This window comes from Nanorana parkeri, unplaced genomic scaffold, assembly GCF_000935625.1.
Source record: "Nanorana parkeri isolate BGI_ZX_2015 unplaced genomic scaffold, ASM93562v1 scaffold1544, whole genome shotgun sequence".
Classification (NCBI taxonomy): Eukaryota; Metazoa; Chordata; class Amphibia; order Anura; family Dicroglossidae; genus Nanorana; species Nanorana parkeri.
In genome coordinates this window covers 237033-249287 of record NW_017307812.1, presented here as the reverse complement: position 1 = coordinate 249287, position 12255 = coordinate 237033, and positions in this window count along the sequence as shown.

The following is a 12255-nucleotide window of genomic DNA, read 5'->3' as shown; positions in this document are numbered from 1 at the left end:
TATATATATACATTTCTATTTATGAGTATTCAATAGTATTTGGGAATTGTGGCATTCAGCAGAAAAGTTTGTCTACCCAAAACTGGACATTAGGTGCATGGATCACCTAGTGGATGCTGATAGATCTCTGGGGCCCCCCCCCAACAGTCCTTTTTTTGGGGAGGAAGGGGGTCCTAGCTCCACCTATTGCTACAGCTGTAAATTACCTTTTGGCCTTTAGGCAAAATGATGACCCAATACCTTAAAGCCCAACTCCAGGTTGCCCCCCCCCCCACCGGCTTTATAATTAAAAGAACAGTGTTGTGTGCAGACCTTTTTTGGGGGTCTTCAGTCCAGTTGCTTCTTCCATCCTGAATTCTGCAGAGAATATCACCAAATTTAGATGTTGTGCAGCTCTCTGCAGCATTGTCTTGAGAGCCCAGGGCAGCTTGGTGACGTACGGGGGGAGGGGGGTTGTGTACCTAACACCCCAGATTCACAGGAAATGGGTTGAATGACGTCTCCCAGAAGGGGACCATTGGGGGTAAGCTCGCAATGGGTTGAATGATGTCTCCTAGAAGAGGACCATTGGGGGTAAACTAGAAATGGGTCGAATGACGTCTACTAGAAGAGGACCATTGAGGGTAAGCTGGAAATTGGTTGGTTGATTGACGTCTCATAGAAGAGGACCATTGGGGGGAAGGTGGAAATGGGTTGAATGACGTCTCCTAGAAGGGGACCATTTGGGGTAAGCTGGCTATGGGTTGAATGACGTCTCCCAGAAGGGGACCATTAGGGGTAAGCTCGCAATGGGTTGAATGATGTCTCCTAGAAGAGGACCATTGGGGGTAAACTAGAAATGGGTCGAATGACATCTCCTAGAAGAGGACCATTGGGGGTAAGCTGGAAATTGGTTGGTTGATTGACTTCTCCTAGAAGAGGACCATTGGGTGGGAAGGTGGAATGGGTTGAATGACGTCTCCGAGAAGAGGACCATTGGGGGTAAGCTGGAAATGGGTTGAATGACGTCTCCTAGGAGAGGACCATTGGGGGCAAGCTGGCAATGGGTTGAATGATGTTTCCTAGAAGAGGACCATTGGGGGGTAAGCCTTTGAATATTGCAGGGCTTTTAATAATAAAACATTGTATCAACCTGGAGGTGGGCTTTAACTGAGTAAACGCAGAATTCCACAGCAAGGACTCATTCATTTAATTGGCACAAACCTGTACAAGATGGAGCCTGTGCCTGTGGTGGTGGAGTAGGGGGCTCACCCAAATATCATGTTGCTGGGAACTCAAGTAGTAAAATCCTTAGTAAGTCAGCATCACAGGAACATCAATTGAACAAATCTGGTTGTGGGAACCCTGGATGGACATGAACACCTCACAGGGTTCTCACCCCTCCAACTGTGATGTATCAACTTTGGGTGGGTATAGCTTTTACATTTTCTCTCTCATTGCACATTTTTTAACATTAAAGACCTTCTATTTCACATCTATACTTATCTAATGTTTGGAGTAAAGCTGCAGATTTTATTTTTCCATGTCGTGACTGAAAGCTGAGTATTTTATATTTATTTTTTTACATCTTGTTCTATGTCTTTCCCGGATGTGTTTGTAAATTGACCTGACCCAATTCATGCTATGTGAAGATTACACTCATTGTATGTCTTAACTATATATTTTTAATGATATTAATAAAGAATATTTTTGGACGTCTGCTTTCTCTGGTATATGCATCATTATTTTTCTCGCTCGCTGCATGACACCCACTGAGGATGTTGTTGTATCTTCAAACTTACTCCCTTGCTTGTCTTTTTTTGCTTTTTATTGAATTTTCTGGAAAACAAGACATAAAACATTCCCTAAATTGCACCCTAAAGTGGCTCTGTCACTAGGTAACACAAAAAAAAGGTTGCATGCAAAAGAAGACTTTTAATGCTTACGTCTTTGGCAGGTGGAGAGTCCCTACTTTGCTCTCTTTAAAGTGACCTTGCCACTACAGGAAAAAAATGGAAAGACCTGCAAGGTTATCCTATTGGTGTAGCTGACTGATTTTGATATGATAGTCTTGGTATCATTGATCTGACTACTGGACAGGCATCTTCTACATCGAAGGGGATCTCCAGTGTCTCTTTGGTTTGTAACGTCAAGTTGCAGAATTATAAGTTGAACACATCTTTATTCAGTGTGGGTTTGGGTGGACAGTACAAACAGATCCAACCCGTTTTGGATGCTTACACACATATCCGTTTCGTTGGGTTATCGGTAAGTTGTGGGAGCAGGTGAAAATTCACAGAATTATATACTAAATGCAAACCTTATGCAGTTTGTGTCCTAGGTGAACGTTGGAGCAAGGGCCTATATAGTCGGGGTTATATATAGTCGGGGTTATATAGTCACTGTGGTGCCAAGTTTGCAATATTTGTCGTTGAAATATGTCACAAGTAGTAGATCTGGGAAGCAATTTTCCTGTTCAAGGGCTCCCAAATTGCAATAAACTGCATAATCACCCCTAGCTGAACCCCTAACATAAATTTCACCTACCACCATGAAATGCTGAATTTGACCACTAGAGGGGGTGGTTTGTTTAGCTTAATAGCAGAGTACACCTAGAGACACAATTAGAAAGCCGTAAATGTGACTTTTCCAATCGCTCTTAGTTTAATGCACCTGCAAGATTCACCTGCAGAATGGTGAATTCACCTGCACCTGGTGAATGTCTGATGTGCAACTTTAGTAAGCCACTGAGTTCTTGCACAGGCTGTCATTGAGGTTTGGCAATTAGACATGTAAGCTGCAGGAAAAATTTGGATCGGATATTTCGGGATTCCGATCCGAAATTCAATTCGGTTCATGTTTCGGAATCGGACGAAATCCGAATTTGTTAGTTTCGGATGAGTTTACGCTTATTCATTGCGAATACCACAGAGAACCATATACAGATATTAATACTAAAGCTGAGGCTCCCAGATCCGAATGGCATTCAGGATCCGAATTTCCGAATTGCATTTGGGAGCTCCTGAATTCCGGTCTGGGAGCCTCAGCTTTAGTAATATATGTATTAGGCTCCCAGACCCAAACGGCATTCGGGAGCTCCCAAATGCACTTCGGAAATTCATATCCCGCATGCCATTCGGGTCTAGAAGCCTCAGCTTTAGTATGATATGTAAATACTGAACACAAATTTTTGTTACGGCAACATGGGAGCCATATACCATATGGCTCCCATGTTTCCGTAACCATAAATACGTGTTCAGACCCATTCGGATGCATTAAACCGAAAAACACATCTGATTGGCCAGAAAAGTCACATGTCCGATTCAGTTTAGTTTTTGAACGACATTTTGAAGGGATCCGAAATTTGAAAATGGAAATTTGGATTCAGACGCATTCGGATGCATTGTGATGTGGAAATTCGGATGTGTCTGAATGTCCATATTTTGGAAAATTTGTCCGAATTTTGATTCGGAACGAAAGGAATCGCACATGTCTACTGGCAATCATAGATGTAATCTACAGGGGTGTTGCATATAAAATATTCAATTACATGTCCTGGTCACAGAGGAATGACAGATCAACTCTTAACAACAGTTGCTATGTGGAAGAGTCTCCAGAAAAGGCTACCTTTTTATTTTGATGGAAATTCCCTTTAAAGTTAACCTGTCATGAAAGAAACATGGATGATGCAATGGCGAACCTTCTTCTAAAATGTCTCTCACCCATCAATTATCTGCGGTTAGGGACCAAGGATGCAGTTTGTCTGCGTTCAGAGATGATCATCTGTCCCTAACCGCAGGATGTGTGAACAGCCACGGCCACCATCAGCCTCTCATTGCTTCATACAGTCTTCCCGGCCGCAGCTATTCACACACACCTGTCATTCTGGCTGCTGAATCTTGCCAATAGAATTGGCAGTATAACCCTTGTCGCAAGTGTGAATGGGGCCCCAAGGTATTGAAACCTGAGTGTCATTGTCACAATGAGCCTATAGGACCAGTCAACAATGGCAGCCTGTGTATTCCTCTCATGATGGGTCTCCTTTTAATCTCTTCCCCTTGTTTTTTAACCATACAAATATTAAATAAATCCAATAAAGTAATTACAAATCCTCAAGTAGTTCCAGGATTTGCTACGACACATCTCCAGCACTGTCCCCCACGGACTCACTGGTCTGTAATCAAGCCAGTCCTTCTTTAGGTTGAATGACACCCAGTGTCATTTAACCTACTTCCTGTAAGTCCAGGGTGTCAGGGACACTCCCCCTTGGCACACGCCATCAAGCTGCCCTGGGTTCACAGGAGAATGATGCCAAGAACAGCACTAAGTCTTTCTTTGGCTTTTTTTTTTGTGCCAAAGTCAAAGAGGATATGACATGATATGACAAAGATGGGGGGGCTGGAGTACCGCTGTTCATATTTGAACACATCATTGTTATGCATGCCAGCACCAGAAGAATACTTCCTTACACATCCACTTCCCAGCCTGTGTTAACGGCTCCAGCTGAATTCCTAGATAAGAGCATAGATAGCGAGCTGGGTGACTTTTAGATTTGGCAGTTTTCCCCATTTCTGATAATTCATTGATTTGTTTATACACAAAGAGCCGCGTCCTTGTTCAAGAAGCAGATGTACTTTACTGATAACCAAAATGCTTTGTAGGGAAAGAAAAGGGAAAATTGGACAATGTACGGGGAACTTCCAGTCACAAAGGGCTTATTGAAAGTCAGGAATGTCATGTTAAAACTGAACTTCAAGCAGACAAAACACAACTCATTTAATTTTTCTGCCATTAAAATGAGGGGAGGTTATCGAAATGGGAGCAGAGGAAAGCTGGAGCTGTTGTACATGGCAACCAATGAGCGTCTTTCTTTCATTTTCAAAGCTTAACTGAACAAGCTGAAAAGAAGATCTGATTGGTTACTGTGGACAATTGGTCCAGATTCGGTCTGCACCAGCTTTGATACATTCCCCCCAATGTATACTTCCACAAACCTATTAATGACTGGATTTATCCTATCGGACTCCTGGAGTCCCCTGCACAGCAGCCTTTATAATGTCTGAGCAGTAATCCAGTAGGGCTTCCTGTAATGACGACCAGACACTGCTGCTCTCTCTCCTTGTGAAGGGTCTTGTATCCGCTCCCCTCCTCTAGTTTTCTATAGGCAGCCTGTAGTCAGTGGACCCACTGGGACCCTCCCACAGCTCTGCTCTCTGCACAGGATCTGTACAGCACATTGATGATGTCACCACTACATTTATATGGTAATACCTGGGCTTGCTTGCACACAGATTTAATTTTATTCCCTGTTGCTATTGAGCAATATATTTTGTTTAGTTCAGCTTGAAATCATTGCTGCAATGAAAAAAAATGTTTTTTTCTAAGTTATAGATATAAAGTTGAAGAGACCCTGTCACAAAATAAATAAATAAAAACAATCTAGCCCTGTAAAACAAAAAGCACATTGATACTTACGTTTCTGGTGGCCCGTATCTTGAAACTGATGCTTCATGGCTGTTGTAGGTATTCACACGCTTCCGGGTGTGTGAATAATTGTTTCTCCTGCCACAAGCATTGGTTCCTTCCACCAGTTCATATGTCACTACAGGACGAATGAGCTGGAAGTTTGGCTACCCCTGGTTTACATTCTCTGAATGGGGTTGCTCCTCGTCATGCTGCTGTAATACCGTAGTACGGCTCCATTGACTATGCAAGTGCTGCCAATGCGGAGGAAGATTTCTGCAATACGGCTGTGAAGACATTGTAGTTTTATTTTTCCTGATCACCGTGTCCTCTCCTTTCTGTTATCTTCATGAGCTCAAATGTGCTCTGCCCCTTACGGGATTACTGCAAGTGCAAGCCAAGCAGTACAAAGTGCACAATCACCTGCAAAAAGGTAGCCATTTATATTAACAACAGTGCCTTACACTGATATAGTGTTGGGACTGTAGCAGACAGACAACCCTACCTCCCAACCTTCTGATGTGAAAAATGGGGACACCTTCGCTTCCAGCACAATGTATTTAGGCAATAGACACTCTCCTACCCTGTTATACAGACCCGTAGGAAGTTATATGCCAAAAATGGTTGGGTACTCCCAGAATTGTTGTTTTCCACCTTTACCATAAGTTTTTGAGGCAGCCAGAGGAGGTATCTCATTAGGGAGGAGGGTGTGTGTCGGCAGCCAGGTGTGCCTGCCTGATGAGTATAGAAATTCCTATACTATCTAGTGGCAGCTATAAACAGTGCACAACTTTGATAAATGAACTCCTACAAAATACAACTGAAAAGACTCCCCACAACAGTAACAATTAAATATTAAATACTTTATTTCTGTACAAATTGTATTGTATCCAGGAAACCTCAAAATGTCTAACACATCCATTCAACTGACTATGAAACATATTTACAACATTTACAATATTGTGTGTCCTGCTGTTTATTGAAGTGGAGAGGCTTTGAAAAGGTCCTATTTACATAAGCATCGAAAGCACCATAAATACTTCAGAAAACCCCATCCTGTGTGTACATCCTCAAAAAACTTCAGCCTGTCTCCAACAAAACCATTCTTCTTGTTTTTCACATAATCCTGAAGATTCTTTCTATCTTTAAGTTTGATGCCACCAATCTTCGTGTCTTTTACATACTCCAGAAGATTCTTTCTATCTTTACGTGTGATGTCACCTTTATTTTTCAAAATGGCCTCCAGGTGTTCTTTCCTGTAATGGTAAAACGAGTGTCAGGGAGCCTGTGGTGGTTATGTATTTATTTTCTTTGTTATAGTCAAGGTTAAAACATACATATTCAGAACAGTTCTCTTTTTCATCAGGTAAAAATTAAATATTGCAGATTAATAATATACAATTTAATTTTCTTTCAGCAGGTGGAGCTCTAGGCTGCTTTTAACATGTTTGATGGAGACCCTTTTATCAAAGTGCCTAATTTGCACTGGATCCTGTGGAGGACTGGAAACCTTTGGCCTAGGCAGGGCTAAACACAACCAACTAGCCCTTCCAAGGGACACACACCTGAGGGCTAATGAAAGTGTACCGCACAAAGTGTACTTCACTGATTGGTGGGCATTCTGAATGGTAGTCTTTCTAATAGGACAGGGGTAGCCAAACATCAGCCATTTAGCTGTTGTGGGACTACAATTCCCATAAGACATTACAAGATTCTGACAGCCACAGGCATGACTTCCAGTAGCAGATGCATGATGGCATTTGTAGTTTGACTACAGCTGCAGGATCAGAGCTTGGCTACTCCTCATGGTTTATTGAGACACCTTTTCTGACAGCATCAGCTTTTCGCATTCCATGAACCCCAGCTGTGGAAGATTTCCCTCGGCCAGATGCTGTGATCGCCGGTCTGAAGAAGTTAACGGGTAGCTATATAATGTCCAGCATGTTTCACTGACTGTCTCAATGGTGAAGTATTTCATCTAGCCCAACATATCATACTAGTACTGACCCGGAGGGCTGGGGGTAGAAGTAAATGCCTTCCCTGATTGGATTTTTGCTACAGGAAACCCTGATGTTTTGCTTTCTGTTTTGATCCAATATATCTGGTGACAGACTGGCGTGGAGCTATGCATTATGACAAGCTAGGAAGTATCGAAATTATCTTCCTTCTCTATTTTTAAGATCTTACGATATCTGCCAAGAATGGATAAAAGAGAAAAGTAAACCAGAAGATGTTGTACAAAAAGTCTCCCCAATAATTTACCGTAAGTCTTCGTGTGCCATGATAAAGTACACAGTTGTTGTTTTCAGAGATTCATAGTCGCTGGCGGTCAGCATTTGCTCCATAAATTCCAGTGGATCTTCTCCCAGCTTGTCTTCATCTGAAACCTTCATATGGAAAACAAATCAAGGTGAATCTCAATTCTTTAATACCCAAGATGGCCCCATAGGAGGCCCTTCCTTGGAAAAACATGGCTTCTGCCATTGCTGAACTACTAGATGGCTGGCTGTTATGACATTCTCGGTTGAATGCTTTCAAAGTCACCAGTTCAGGAAGCCAAAGAAAAGTCAAAAGTCTTTATCTGCCTACTCGTTCAAGCCGAAAGGTCAGCATGAGGGCCAGCAAACTAGCATTTTCAGAAGGAGATGTCACTTAGGCTAGGTTCAGAGGCTAGGTTCAGACCTAGGCGATTGAGCTGGTGAACGGTTTTCGCGCGTTGTATATGGGACCCAAACCGCGCGAAAACCACCCGAAAATAGCTCCTGTACCTTTTCGCACGGCAAACCGTAAATGTGTAAATGTGTGAATAAACGTCTCCCTTAAAGGGGACGTTTATTTTGGAACTGTAGAAGCAATCTCTGCGTTTACCTGCAGCACCACTGCTGGTGAAAACTGGTATTACAACTCTTCTATCCACATTTGTCAATGCATCATGTGTGCTAATAGATATGAAGGGGTGGCCAACATCTGCTCAGGCAACAGAAAACAATTCCACAACTGCTTACATGAAGTATAGAAGAGAAAGCATTTCACCTATGTGACTATAAAGAAATGTCTGAAGCAAAAAAAGTCCCTTCAATAAAAAATAATATCTACTGTAGAATCTAATTTTGACACTTACCAACTCGGTAAATAATTCCTTCAATTTTCTTCTTCCTTGTATAAATGCTTCTGCTTTATTTTGGCATTTGCTTTTGAAGAATGACTTTATGTATAGGACAGTAATTCTGTGCTGAATATACGTGTTCAGTTTCTGTTTGGGAGAAGCAGAACAAAACCCGGTGTAAAAAATAATATATAGAGAGAGAGCGAGAGAGAGTGGTTTATAGTACGACAGAATAATAGGAGGTTACCTTTAGTAAAATCTGCATGTCAAAACAATCAGTGATTCTAGAGATACAAGCAACTGTAATCATACTGTAACCCTGGCTGGCAGCCCGATTAATGCAGAGCCACATTCTTGGCCAGGTTGCATTTTCTTCTTCTGTCTCCTACTGCTGGATTGGACAAAGAGATGAGGATGCTTATTGGCTGCAAAGGCAGCCGGATTGCATTGAAAAGGACAGGGCTGCTGGGAGGAGATTAAAGACCTGGAAAGAGAGGAGAGACTGTGGTGTGCTGTTGGGGGGGGGGGGGGGTGACTAGCAAGGAGCAATCATGGACTGCTGGGCACTGCTATTTAGTTAATATGACAGCCAGTCATTTTTAAAGGCGGTTCACAATAGTCTAGATATTTCTCTCGTGGCAGGTTACTTTAAATAATGTAAATTTAGGTTGCCTGATATATGTCTTTATATCACACTGCTGTCAATCTAACATGCTTTTGGGTACTGGGATCTGGATGAAGAGAAGTTTACAGGAGACAAGATCAGGGGGGGACCTCAGCACTGTGACCATACTCACTATACTTTCTGAGGCTAATGAGGAACTTTTATTTTGGCAAAAGATCAGGTCCAGGATAGTTGAAAGTTCTGTAATTCTACCTACAGGATAAGCATTACTCCACAACACCATCATGACGCCCAATTTGTCCTGGTCACCATGCTACCTACTATTTATACTGGTGGTACAAGCCTGGAGGTGGCCACTGGTGGTGGCCCTGATGAGCCACCAGGGTTGTGAATCTAGGCAAATGGGCTTCTGTCACAGTTCGCTGTCTTCAGAACCAGCCTGCATTACTGTCCGAGGCTGGTTACGTTGCAGCTGTTTAGCCTCTACAGGATCAGTCTGCTGTTTTATACCTAGGTCCCATAATTGATCCCTATTCATCTGGGCAACAGCTTTCTAACTTCCCTGAAAACTGCCACAGGTCTTGTTAATTTTCTACGCAAAGTGGTGCATTATCTGACAGAATGCAGGGGTGCCAATATTTTTGGCCATGACTGTATCTAGCTATACACGGACCTTCTTTTTTTTGTTTAAAGAATAAGATTTATTCAGTTTTACATAAAACTACATGCAGACAAAGAAAAGCAGAGCCAAACACAAAAACTACAAGAGATGCACAGATAGTAGGGGTGCTCATCACCAGTTAAATTCAGATCTGATAAGTACAAAATAAACATGTGATATCAAATGTCACGAGTAATGAAGAAGGGTTCAATGAAGGTACCAACCAGTGTCACATGCAGGAACCTATTACCCCTACTCCGCACACAACAAGGGACCATGGAGAAGACTGAGAGAAAAAGGGAAAGGGAGAAGAACTAGAGCGGAAGAGAGCTAGAAAAGAAAAAGGAGAAGGAAGGGAGAGGAAAGAAAAAAAGGGGGTGGGGGTCCTGCCAGACCACAGCCTAGGGCAGGAAAGGAATCCCAAATTTAATCTAACACATGAACCAGTTTTGCTATTTGAAAAGCTCACCTTGTGATTTTCTATGCCTTGTTTTCTTAATGCCTCCCGATACTTCATGAGATCATAGTCAGATTTGCTTTTCTTAAAGTACGTCTTGATGGCACTCTAGAAATAAAAACTGAACACATTAAATGACAGCTTTAGGCAACAATTATTCATGACAAAGACATAAGATGATCAACCCCCAATCTAGCTGACAATAGTCACTTTGGGTCATCGGGGTTTCCCATCACCAATACGGAAGTTCAAAAATTGGCCAAGTAGACAGTTACATATCATTTCAGGTGCCTCTGTCTCTGCATCTACTGATCTTTTTTGACTTGTGGTCTTTGACAGAAGGTAACTTCCACTTAGGAATTTTTTTTAATCATATGATCGGTTTGATTTGGGCAAGTTTGTGGCAGGTTCACCTAAAAAAATGTTAGTTCTCAAAGATGTACACAGGAGTCGGCAGCTAGCACTTTCATCCTTAAAGCATGGAAGGTAAGTGTAACTTATGTCATTCCACCCTTCTACCCCAAAAGTAGACATGTGTTCTTCCTGGATGTGTAATGAAGGTTGGAAGCTGACTGGCTGCCAGTGGCAATGAAGATCCGGTCTTTCTTCCACTCTTATAAAATAACCCCTGACATTCTAATTTAGTTATGAGATACCTTCATTTTTGGAGTCAGAATTCTCAGGATTATTTCAATGCCTCTGTTTTCACACCGTTCAAGTAGTATCTCAGATTCTTGCTTTATGTTACCCAGTCCCAGAAGGATTACCCTATGAAAGAGAAAACAGAAAACAGCTTGAAATTGGAGCAAGAAAAGTAATAATTCTTTATATATTCTGCAAAACACATTTTAAGAGGACTCAGCAGTAAATAGTAAAGCTCAACTGCAGGGAAACAGATAAGTACACGGATAAAATCAATGTAGGAGAGTTGTTTTATTCTGTGCATCCAGTCCTGAGATTTATACAAATCTCACACACAGTGCAGTCTTGTCTACCGGGATAGGAAATCCTTTTCTTTGCTTTAGTATAAGTTTCACTTACAGGTCACCAACCTCCCCCTTTGACTGAACAGTGAAAAGGAGAAGCAGCACACTCATCTCTCTGTCGCTCTGTTCTCCCCTCCTATCATCATGCTTCTTGCACACCAGCATATCTGATTGGTTCCTTGTGCTGCTTATTCTCCCCCTCGGAGCACTGCTGTACAGGGACTACAAGAGGCTGATACCAAGTCAAATACTGCTAAACAGGGACTAAAAGAGGCTGATTCCAAGTCAAATTCATGTGCTTACACTGCTTGTACTGCTCCACAGACAAGAAGGTGAAAGGTGGCTATCATAGCGATCACATGATCGAGAGTCCATCAGTGTCAATTCAGTCACTGTATGCATAGCCAGCAATATCATTTGCTGTATCCTTGCATTAAGCCTGCCTGGATCATTGTAGTTTAATGCACTAGGTGTGAAGGACACCTACAGTAAGGGAAATCCTCTCTGACTGTTGTCACCTGAGCAAGAGTCCTTTTTTGTCCAAATCTGGGACTCCTTCACTATCAATCCAGTTGGCAATGACCAAAAGGACACATAGGGGATGATTTAAAAAATCTTCCACCCAGGGTATAGATGGGCGAATGCCATTCGCATGGCACTACCGCCACTAGATGGAGCCAAGGAACATGGGCCATTCCTATTCTCCTCAGCACCATCTAGTGGCAGTACCATGCGAAAGGCATTCGCCCATCTATAAATTGGGTGAAAGATTTATAAATCAGCCCCATAGGGAGGGTGAATCTCCCCATCTTGGGCACAGACAGCAATAAAATCCTGACAAAGGTTCTAATCCCTCACCGCTATCCAAAATGAAAAAAACATGTTTGACTTTTAATAAACTTTAAGAAGTGCAGTTAGCATGTACTCGAAAAGCTTACTGAAAATAATGTGACTAAATAAATCTTTATTCAGAAGGAA